This window comes from Delphinapterus leucas, chromosome 15, assembly GCF_059928025.1.
Source record: "Delphinapterus leucas isolate spDelLeu-1000000601 "Yukka" chromosome 15, BTC_Dleu_Yukka2, whole genome shotgun sequence".
In the NCBI taxonomy this organism is placed as follows: Eukaryota; Metazoa; Chordata; class Mammalia; order Artiodactyla; family Monodontidae; genus Delphinapterus; species Delphinapterus leucas.
Genome location: NC_143143.1, coordinates 48,789,811 through 48,801,964, shown reverse-complemented (window position 1 = coordinate 48,801,964; position 12,154 = coordinate 48,789,811). Strand labels below are relative to the sequence as shown.

General features: G+C 39.9%; 1 pseudogene; it reads left to right on the top strand.

Moving 5' to 3' along the window:
- Nucleotides 1-6,055: 6,055 nt before the first annotated feature.
- Nucleotides 6,056-9,582, top strand: LOC149747453 (transmembrane protein 14A pseudogene; annotated as a pseudogene).
- The last annotated feature ends 2,572 nt before the right edge of the window (nt 9,583-12,154 follow it).

Below are 12,154 nucleotides of genomic sequence, written 5' to 3'. Positions count from 1 at the left end.
TGCCAGCTTCCTTACAGCAATAGCCTGACCTTTACCTTCTCAGAAAAATTACAGCCGTATTACCCTTTAACATGAAATAAAACCAAAAAGTATAATAAGGAAAAAGTAACCAAAATTGACTCTAACTCCACAAGCTCTCTGTCTGTGTCATTCACTCACGCATCTCAAGCACCTAAGACGGTGCTTGGCTCAAAGCTATTGCTCAAAATTCATTTGAGGGGCAAGTGGATACCAGGTATGCACGTCCCCACCCATTCAAACTCATTCTCTCACCACCCTCTTCTGATTCAGTGAAAGCAGTGGCCCTCTTCACAACCAAGACCAAGCCTTCTCCCCATGCTTGAACTCCTGCCCCTCCCAGCTTCTCAGGGGTCTTACATTATCAGTTACCCTGTTTCTCTTATTCATAGTCTAAACCACACTCTTTCCAACAGCTTTTAAACATGCTTGAGAGTCTGTTCCACTGAAAACATAACTCTCCTTCAACCAACATCTCCCCTCCAGCTTGCATCCCTCTCCCTCCTGTGTGCTTCCTAGAATTCTTAAAGAACAGTTTCCATTTGCCACCATATGCTCTGGACTGTCTCCTTCTATCTGTTGTTCACATCAAAGCCTAATTGGGTTTTATAAGAGTGAAAAATAAGCACTACGTTTTTTCTTAATAATGTTTATTTTTGTATTACACAAATAATATGTATTAATTGTAGAAAAATTTAGAATACACATAAGGATGTATTTTTTTGAATAATATAAAACCATATACAAATGCAATAACCAGAGACAGCCACTCCTCCTTAATATCTTGCTGCAAGCTCTTCCTGGCTCTTTCTTTGTTTACGGTCCTTGATCTGCATGGCATTGACATGCAAAACTTCCAGCTACCATGGTTTAGTTATAACCAACAACATGGTTCAAATTTCAGTTTTCTTGTTGTATTAACTGTAATTGCATAAAGGGCAAACTTTGCTTCTCGCTCTTGGGCCCAGCAACCACTTCACAAATAATAGATATGCATCACGATCAGTGGCCAAAGATATTATTTCCTTCAAAGTCTGTCAGTGATGGGTCTCTGTGCATTTGTTATTCCATTCACACAGACAGCAAACTTTGTACCTGTGTTGCCTATCTCCCAGGGATAAAACCTCTGTTACATTTTTCAAAAATGAATAACTGAAAGAGGAAATTGGCCAAAAACGTGAAACTTCAGCAAAAAAAAAAAAAAAACTTTTTGAGGGATGATGTTGGAAGTGAAATAAGGATAGAATGAATGTAACTGGATTATGGAAGAAAGAGCGGACCACTGGAATGTTGACACTGCTGCCATTGAAGAGGAACTAAGTGAAGGTACATTTATAGACACAAATGTGGAATGCAGTTCTAATGAAAGGATGAAGATGTCCCAAAGGACGTGATGCCACCAAGTCTCTCCATTAAGGAAACTCTCAGACACATGTCATGACTTTGATGGTGCAAAGAATAAAATGCTGGAAGATGACCCAGACTTTAAAAGGAGGATAACAATTCACCAAGACATAGAAAAGATGCTTGTTCCATATCATACGTTATATGACAAGAAGGCAAGTGATATTCAAACTACTACTGATAATATTTTAAAGAAATGAAACAATTTCATTCCCAGTGCTTCTAATGTTTTAAGTTAGAGTATACTAAATAGACATTAATTTTACTATTTTTTCATTTCTTTATACAATTAAAACAGGTTGTAGGGAACAGCTTGCATAATCCATTTTACAGGCTGCACTACCATGCAAAGCAAGGGCTGCCTGTTCTCTCATCCATTCTCTCTCTTCTCTTCTCTCTGTTTCTCTCTCATATCAGTACATGCACTGTAATAAAAATGGTGCCATAATAGAAATGTTATGAATCCTACTTTTTTGCTTCACATATATTATTTCCATGTCAACACCATTTGGCATTCAGTGAATGTAAAACATACCACTGGCTCTGGCATCATTCATACAGTGATTTATTAAGACAACATTTGAATTACTGCTTTTGCTTTATGATTATGAAAAGTGCTACAATACGCTGCCTAAAAGTAGAATTGCTAAATCAAAGGGTAGGTGTGTGTATTTTTTTTTTTTTTTCTTTTTTTTTTGTGGTACACAGGCCTCTCACTGTTGTGGCCTCTCCTATTGCAGAGCACAGGCTCCGGAGGTGCAGGCTCATCGGCCATGGCTCACGGGCCCAGCTGCTCCGCGGCATGTGGGATCTTCCCGGACCGGGGCACGAACCTGTGTCCCCTGCATCGGCAGGTGGACTCTCAACCACTGCGCCACCAGGGAAGCCCAGGTGTGTGTATGTTTTAATTAGATAACACAATACTGAACTGAGTTTCTGAGAGTTACGCCAATTTACACTTCCTCCTGGAGTGAAAGAGAACCACATCAAAAGTTGGTATTTGTAATCTTTCTAATATTTGCTAACCCAATCAGCGAAATATTTCTTTTCATTTTTTCAAATTGTTGGACTAAATTAAATTTGTGTTGGAGCAAAACACGACACCATGGCAAATTTCTATTTCACATTAGAAAGTATAAATGTTTAGGTCAGATAGTTTAGAGATGCTTTTACTCGAAGAGGCCTTTTTGTAGTTCTCCAAAGACCTTAACTGTTGTATAGCAATCAGTGATACCTCTGTCTTCATGGACTAGAAAATAGAGGTTACACGGGAACAGAATACCAGTTTTGGATTCTGTTTATTGTTCTTTTCACTGGCCTGTTGGCTACAGATGTTTAGAAGTTCACAGTGGTCCATATGGGTATCTATGTATACTAAAGATGCTTCTAACATTGGAATCCTCAGAAAAGAGAGTAGGGATAAATAGATATTGGTTAAGGGACTGGTTTTACATTAAGACTCTAAACATAACACTGAGAACAAAGGGGTGAGAACAAAAGTAGGTGTAAGTTAAAACTAAGCAATAAATCAAATTTATTTCAATATCAAAAGGTTAATTATAAACTTTAAAATATAATAATAATCTTCAAAGGTAAGCAATAACTTCATAGTTTATTCTGTGAAATAATGTCCTTGCAATTTATGACATTTGGCTAGCAGAGTCATTTTTTAATAATTGAAAAAATTTTAATATTAGAAGTGTTTAAATTTCCAATTATTCTTGAATCCTCAGAAGGTCTGATAACATGAGACCTCTCATTCCCACATGGCAACTATAGACAGGGGCTGGAAATGTAGGTGCTTCCTTTACAAAGGGACAAGGTCCATAGTTTTTAGCTCACTTTCTTTATTCATTTATACTCCCTGCCTACCTTTTGCTCAAGAGAGTAAACCAATCTTGAATTTCCTTATGATTTATAATACTAGGGGAAAGAAATGAAAACTTATGATGGACTCTGATTAGTGTAGCCATTATACTTGAAAGGGGCAGCAAATAAGTTTATCACTCTCTTTAGACATTTTATTTCAGGGAAATGATTTTTTTTCTTTAATATTTTTCCATTGAGTTCTTTCTGACTAGCTGCCCAATCAGATGACCTAACGCTTAAACACTGTGAGTTAACACAATATCTAGGGATTACATAGATTTCTACCAAATCTTCCATGGTCCTGATGCAAGCACTTATCAGACTTGATGCCAGTGTGATCTGCACTGTGGCTGAGAAACCTAGTCCTTTCATGTAGTATCCCCACTAATACTAGTCCACTTTTCCCTAAGAAAAGTGTATAATCTGCTTGAAGTCACTCTCAATACTTTGTGGGAAGGTTTCAACGTCCTCTGTGAAGGGTTAGGCTCTTCTACTCTAACTGTAAATGATTTGCTCCCAAATTGACTGGGCTATGACAAAATTCTCAAAATACATGTTTCAGATAAGTCAGTCAATTTACTTAGTTACTTACTGTATGTTCTTCAAAACAACCATCACCAAGCAAGACGGGCACTGTGCTGGCTCTTCCATTTCTATAAAAAGATTCTAGAAGAACTCTACATTCGAGTCTTATTCATTTTTCACACGTTAGAAAGAGAGAAAGGCATTTAGCTGGTTTTCCACGTGAGGAATAGAATCCATTAGGACAATTAATAGAGACAAGAACAATGCAAGCTCAGAATGAGACTTCCCAGCCCCCTAAAATAAAAGCTAATTAATCAAGGTCATTCACCCCTTTCTTGATGATCTCATGGCACAAGGACTGTTCCTCAGTAAAAGCTCTTTTTCTGTTCTGTGACTTACTACAGCCACTCATGTACTAATTGTCAGAGGCCTGTATCTTCAGCATCTTTAGATGCACCACAGTAACTAGCTCCTTGGTCTGCCCAAAGCAAGCCTTCAGTAAATGCCAGCAATCCGCTGACTGACTCACACAGTGCCTAACTGAATACTCTTTATGCTCCTGCTCTGGGCAGGTACATCTCTTTCCTCCATCAAGTTGATTCCTGTGTCCCATTAGCTCTAGTGACTTTCTGTCCGATCTACCCTTCTCTCTTCATCCCTCCCTCCTTGGCCCAGGATCAGGGATGGGCCACCTCTCACTTGGACTCTTGCAATCTCATTCCTATTGTCCTCCCTGACACTGTCGTCCTTCTAATACTAAATTCTGGACATGACACTCTCTTTCAAACTATTCAGTGCCCTCCCCTCCCTGCAAAATGAAAATTCTCGGGATAATATAAAAGGTCTGCCCACCTGTCCATCTGTCTAACTTATATTTCCCGTTAAACCCAGGATCCTATTGTAAATTCCGGTATAACCAAACAATGTTCCAACATGCCACCTCTCTGAGATCCTTTCTTTAGGTAGGCTGTTTCCTTGGCCTGGAATGTGCACCCCTACCTGTGGGCCTGGGCAACTGCCACTCATTCCTCTCTGCTCCAAACAGCCTCCTCTGAAACCTTCCCCTTACTTCCCTAACAAGACACAGTTGATCTCACTTCACCTGGCGCACACCTCCAATAGAGTACGCCTCACATTGTAATTGAATTTGTTTGGAAGTGTTTCTCACTCATAGACTGTGAATTCCTCCAGGGAAGCAGCTGTCTCTCTTCTTATTTGAATCCTTGGTACTTGTTACTAACAGGTTGAGGGATCTCTAACCAGGGAAGGCACTCAATTCCAATTCATCTTGATTGAATGCAAGAAAGGACAAGGGTTGACTAGTCATTTCCTTGAAAACTTCATTCATCTATTCATTCATCTATTCATATTCTGTATTCATCCATTTATTGACTGCTTCCTAAAAATGGGTAGATTATTGTAATGGACACCCCTGAGAGGCTTAGTAAAAATGAGGCCACTTCACTTGTCAGGCCAGAGGCACTGAAAGCCAAGCTAACACACTTCAGAGTTTTGCTCAGGGACAATGTAGGCCAATTATTAGGGACAACACGTAAATATAATAAAGAGAATAATGCACATCACCATCATCATCATCATAATGGTATCTCACGTGTACATAACTTCACAGTTTATAAAGGACTTAGATGTTTGCAACCTAGTTATCACAATTTAAATCACTAGAAATACTTGGGAGGGGGGTTCTGGGTTACGATCATCTCTAATTTATTAACATAAATGAGGCTTAGAAAGATTACGTGGCTTGTCTAAGTTTACTTCGCGTGATAGCCCAGTTCTTTACCCTTTCCTGTACACATACCTTTAGCCATCAAACTTTGCAGTTCTTCCACTTAGACTCTGGCTCTACCTACATAACTTACTTTGACTAATGGGATGTCAGCAAGCATAATACCAGCAGAGGTTTGAAAAGCTGATGCACACCTGGGCTTCCTTGCTCTTGCCCTCTGCCATCACCACGGGAAGCACCTGCCCAGGCCGGCCTGTTGGTCCCAGAGGAAGGAGGGAAAATACCCAGAGCAGAGACTAGTCACCTCAGCCATCCAAACCATGACTATATAGACAGCTAAGAATCTAGACACGTGAGTGAACTGGGTCAAGGCTAGAAGAACTGCTCAGTTTGGCCCAGACTAAGTCATTACCCTCAGATTCATGAACTAACTATATGCTTATTATTTTAAGCCACTTAATTTGAAGGTGGTTATATATAAGGGATTATTATGACAATCTACCCAGTTAATAAAATTAAAACCAGGACTAGAGAAGATTCTTATTGCAGTCATTCTTTACAGATATTGGCAAATCTGTAGACATTAGGTGCCTGGGTATTGAAGGTTGAACATATCCAATTTCAAGAGTCCAGGTGCCTCTCCATTTCCTGGGGACTATCGACCTTGTGTAGTCCTGTGACTCAGTGAGAGAGTGCAGATATACTTCTTTATATCATGGACAGCTCATAATTTTCTAACTTCCAAAGTATCCCTCCTCTCAGAAAAACAATGTTTTTATAGCGTAATATCCCAGGCTATGCTAAATTGTGATTTGGAGACCAGTTGGAGTTAGATGAAGGCACCCACTCATGGGAGGCAGTTCCTGGGTCAGAAATGGGAGGAAGGAAGAGACGGATGAAGAGGCCAGTAGGAGATGTTTTTTCCAAGCCCCTCTAGCAATCAAGTATAATTAACCCAGGGAGAGAGGAAGGCCATGACACAGGATCTGGAACATGGGATTTGGCCAGCTGGGTCAGGACAAGAGGATGCACGTGGAGGCAGAGATAATGCTTTGGGGCCCAGGTAACAAAGAATCTCTTATAGTGGAACTCAGAATATGACTCTCGTGAAGGGAGAACAGAATGCTCTTCAGTAGCCCTGGACCTTGGCAGCATTTGTTGTGCTGGGCAGAACCGCTCTTGGTGGAGACATGGTACACTTAGGGGCTCGGCATCCGTGGTTCTGAGTGAACCACGCCTCATGCCTCACCACATGTCTCGTGGGTACCAAACACTACCGAGTGGTCAGGGACAAAATCCAGAAGCAGTGTCCTCTGGGCTAAATGGAAAATCAGAAATAACCAGGTGGCTCTGAAGTGGGCGTTAAGGCCCTGCGTTTATGTAGGTGGGAACTAGGGACAACAAAGCCAATTTTAGTGTGAAAATCAGCGTTTAATCTAGAGGCTAGTGATGCCAAGAGGCTCAGCTTCCAACTACTAAAATTAAAATTGAGAGTGCTGAGAGGTAGCACACAGAGTCAGAAGGCGCTGGCGGCGGGGTCAGCTTCCAGACCATAGCAAGTATTTACGGAGCACCTGCCTAGTGCTTGGCAGTGAGGTTGATGCTGTGAGAAAGACAGGACGAACTGAACCTGAGCTTAGTCCTCAAGGAGTTGGACTGGCCCAGAGGAGAGAGAAATTCAACGGAAGTAACTCTACACCAGACTTGACCTTGCCAATGGACCTGGTTGGTTTTCGTTATGCAGCCCTGGTGGCATCCGTAAGCATTTGGGGACATAAGCAGAGAGGTGGTGTTCCATCTTTGATTGCTGGTCTTTTTGTTGGATTTTCGGCTGGTTATGGAGCTTACTGTGTCTCCAATGACAAGCGAGGTGTAAAACGATCACTGTTTACAGCTTTCTTCCTGGACACCACAATGGGGGTGAGGTTTAAGAGATCCAAGAAAATCATGCCAGCTGGGCTGGCTGCAGGTTTAAGCCTCATGATGCTTCTGAGACTTGTCTTATCGCTGCTCTTGTCTCACTCTGAGAATTCGGAGGAACTGAAACCTAAATTCGTGTCATTCTGATGTAACAGGCAGAGCCTATTCTTTGTATTGAAAAGATAAATTTCAATATGGAAAGTTCAACATGGTCTTATTTTATGTTACAAACTATAAAAGACATACCATCACCTCTAATATGGACAATAGTTTAAGGTTTTTTTTTAAACAAATGGTTTAACTGTTTTCTAATTATCACATACTGGTTTCATTAAAGATATTTAATAAATTGTGATACACTCTTTGATTTGCTGTCCTGTTTTATAGATGTGGGTTTTTTTTGATAGTTCCAAATACTCATGTCTGAAATAAGTTTAAATTAAACTACAACTTATCAGATGATGGAATGCCCCTTAAGTGGGCTTCACAGAATGCTAATGTTATCTATTTGTCATTTGTGTTATATTTGAAATCATTTTTTTCCATTTTAATTGTATTACTGCCTTTTTTTTCCTTAAAAAACTTCAGCCTCAGCACACTCTGTACCAACAGAACGTATTCAGTATTCAAATAAAACACATTCTGTTTTAAAAAATTAAGTTAAATTAAAATCGAAATGTAGTATCTCCATGATGTAATACCACACCTAACGGAAGGAATCAGATGAAAAAAGACAGATAATATGAAGTGTTGGCAAGGATAAGAAACATGCACTGTCACACAACGCTGGTGGGAGTGTAAATCTGTACAACCACTACTGTTGAGCAATGTCTACCAAGGCTGACTTATTCAAATCCTCTGACTCAGCAATCCTCCTTCTAGGTATAAGTCCAACAGAAATATGTCCCTCTGTCCACCAAAGACATGTATAAGAAAGTTCACAGCACCACTGTCTGAACAGGGAAAAACTGGAAAACAGCCACAATGCCCATCGATAATCACACTGGATGACTAAATTTTGGAACAGTCACACATGGGATACTATACAGCAATCAGAATGACCTACAACCACCCCCAATAATCTGAATGGAGCTCACAAACTTAATACTGAGCAAAGGATGACACAAGAGAGACATAGTGTATGATTCCATTTATAGAAAATTTGAAAACAGGCAAAATGAGTCAACGCTGTCAGAAATGAGGATGCTGTTATCCTGGGGAATTGGGTAGTGGTGTCCAAAAGGGGCATGAGGTGGGCTTTTGGATGATGGTCATGTCCTGTTTCTTGGTGAGAGTGCTGGTTACATGGATGCTTTTAGGTTGTGAAAATTAATTGAGTTGCACACTTATGCATAGTTTTCCATGTGTATGTTATACTTCGATAAAAATTTTAAAACTTCGAATTAAACATCAAGTCAAAGTAATATGATGTGATAAAAATTTGGTTGTCTTACAAACAGCTGACACTGTGTAGTGTTGATAGTGTCGGCTATTTGTAAGACAACCAAATTTTCTTTTTTTGGCCACGCCTCATGGCTTGCAGGGTGCAGGATTGAACCTGTACACTCAGCAGTGAAAGTGTGGAGTCCTAACCACTGGACCACCAGGGAATTCTGACAACCAAATTTTTATTTCAGCAAATAATGCTCTCTGAATTTTAGCTTTCTCATTTTAAAAGTGGGGAAAATGATATCTGTTCTATTCATATGGTCGATTTGAAAATCAAGTCAGTTAATGGGTATAAAAAAACTTCATAAACTGTGAAAATGTATACACATGGAAGATATTCCTGTTGGAAAAAGGTAGAGGAGGTTTTGATTTTAATTTTTAAATGACTTTCCACTGTTAAGGAATAGCTCCCTTTGGCAAATGATAGTAATTGTAAATGTTTTGGATCAAATTTTAAAAAGCAGGTTTGTCGATTATATAATGGTCTTTAATGTACCCAGATTGCTGCTTTTGTTTCAGAAAACAGAAAATTACATGATAGCTTGTAAATGGCACATTCAATTTCACACACTGAGAATGCTTGAAAAGTAAAAAGTCCACATATAATGCAGTAACTCAAATTTAATGGCATCAAATGATACATAATTTGATTCGTTCAGTCACATTTCCAGAAATTAATCACTGAGTGTTAGTGTCTTTCTGTCCTTTGTGACTTGGTTTGTCAAGAGGAAGCTGCCCTTTTGCCATATCACCACTAATCAGCATTAGGCAGTTCTTTGGATTTAGCATTTCAATCCAGTGCTCAGCATCTGGAAACATTTTAAAAGGTCAGACTGCTACTCCCTTATTCAATTTACTAAAGTTTCACAAACATAATGAGCTTCCCAAGACGCTTAGAAACACCTTTAGAAATCAATGGAAACTTTGTTAGAGCAAAAATTGGGAGAAAAGATTAGGAGAGGAAATTGGAATGAATGATATGTAGCTTCTTCCTTTCCCACTGATGTTTTTTCTCTAGATCAGAGTGCCTGAACAGTACCACAATTGACCTTTTAGGATGGCTAATTCTTTGTGGGGTGGGAGCTGCTATCCTGTACATTATGTTTAGCAGCAGCCCTGACCTCTAACCACCTGATGCCAATAGTCCCCTCCCCCCACATTGTGACAACCAAAAAGGTCTCCAGCCATTGCCAAATATCTCCAGGAAGGGAGAGGGGGTTAAAATTTCCTCCAGGTGAGAACAACTGCTCTGGATGGAAATCTGCTAATGTCTTTGTCTTCAGATCTTCTCCAAGACGTTGACACCTTTGTACAATTTTCCCAAACTTTCTGGAAACAGTCTGGATGTAAGGTGCCCTGCTAAGGTGTGCAAGTAACCGGGTGGTTTGGCAAACCCATGTTGTTCTCTGGCACAGTGGGTCACTGCCTGCTGTGAACATCTTTAGAGCATACCTCCATTGACAGCATCACATTTTGAGAAGATCAGAGAGGACTAGAAATCAGAGGACAAGAGGCAATCACTGAGGGGAATGAAGATAATACTCAGGTCTGCCTGGGAAGGGACTTGATGACGCCTCTCTGTGTCTGTGTTTACCTGGTGCATGTGGAGCTGCCCTGCTCACATCCCCTCACACTTACTGGTGCAAAACGCCTGTCTTCCAGATGCCAGCAATTGAGATTCTTTGCCTTTTTTCTGGCCACTGAACCACCTTCAGCTCATAAGCAAAGGTTGAACGGAAGTGCAGGGAAATCAGTTTCCCTGGGAGCAGAACCTCAGTCTTTGATGGACTGGATGAGAATTGATGGATAACAATCCCAGCTCCCTCCAGCCTCGACTGGGACATCCCTGGTGTGTGTTCCCCACTCGGTCCCCCCAGTCCCCCACAGGACTGAGCTCCAGCTGGTAACCTGGCTGCGTCCCACTCATTGTTTCACTTCCCCGCTTCACCCTCAGTGTTTCCTTGGATCACCTCCAAACACACTACTTGCACTTGAATCCTGTTTGGAGGTTTGGTTCTGAGGAAAATCAAAGCTAAATGGTCTGGTGGGATATGACTTTTTGCTGTCACATTCTGGAATATTCCAAACCCACAAAGCTAACCTTGGGAGAATTAGACTCCCCAGGGCTTCTTGGGGTCCAACTTATTTGATCAGAAAGAATACCTTCTCCAGCTTTATGGGGAGTTGCACAGTAATAACCCTTTTTAGAAGGGCAAACAACACAATACAAGTAGGTGGTGTTTTATTCGTCTGTTTTTTGTCATTCACTCATGTAGGCACAGAATGTTGCATGGTAACTCACAGCTCTATGAACTGTAATTTACTCTTATAAGGTTATAATCTAGTAACAAACAATTTACAATGCCTGTTTAAAGGGAAAAAGAAAAAAGGTTTCTATAGGACTCTGAACCTCCACAGATGCCAAGTAAGCAAACACAGAGAAGGAAATGTACTTGCTTATTTCTTGAAAACATAGCTCAGTCATATAATCAAGTGATAAAACACAATGCCTCTTACTTTAACGTCTGGGTTTAAGAAAATCTCTCTATATAACTCTTTAGTATGTTTTCCTCACAGTTCAACCGGGTTTAATGTCTGGGTTTAAGAAAATCTCTCCATACAACTCTTTAGTATGTTTTCCTCAAAATTCAACCGGGAATGGTTTTACATGATGAATTGAGCCATCAATTACGAGGTGAAAAACACACGTGTGAACTACAAACTTTAAATGGATAACAGACAAGTAGGAAGTGTTTATCAACAACTGTATGCATATGAGAACTTGTTACTTAATCTTTTTGAAATCAGGTTTAGAATTCTGATGAAATACACAGCATTTAAAACCTTTTTAGAATTCAAGACTGCATAGTGTTTTAAACATATCTGTTTACTGATTGTTGGGTTAATCAAAGACTGTATTCATTTTTGTTATTTACCCATATAATCAATTTAAAAAAGGTTTTAAAAGTATAAAAATGACTAAACCTCAAAGAAAAGTTCTACAAGACAGAAGGATACTAATAAAACTTGAGAGAGATCCCATTTACAATAGGAAGAGATAGTCAACACTGCAATTACTGAAGAGATTAAAAAAAAAAAACCTTGCAGAGTAAGAACAACTGGAAATGTATGGAATCAAATGTGATAGGACTAACCAAATAAGACCTAGGCGTGGCAGATTAAATTAATTAATGCCTGTATCCATTCTGGGCTTGCCAATGT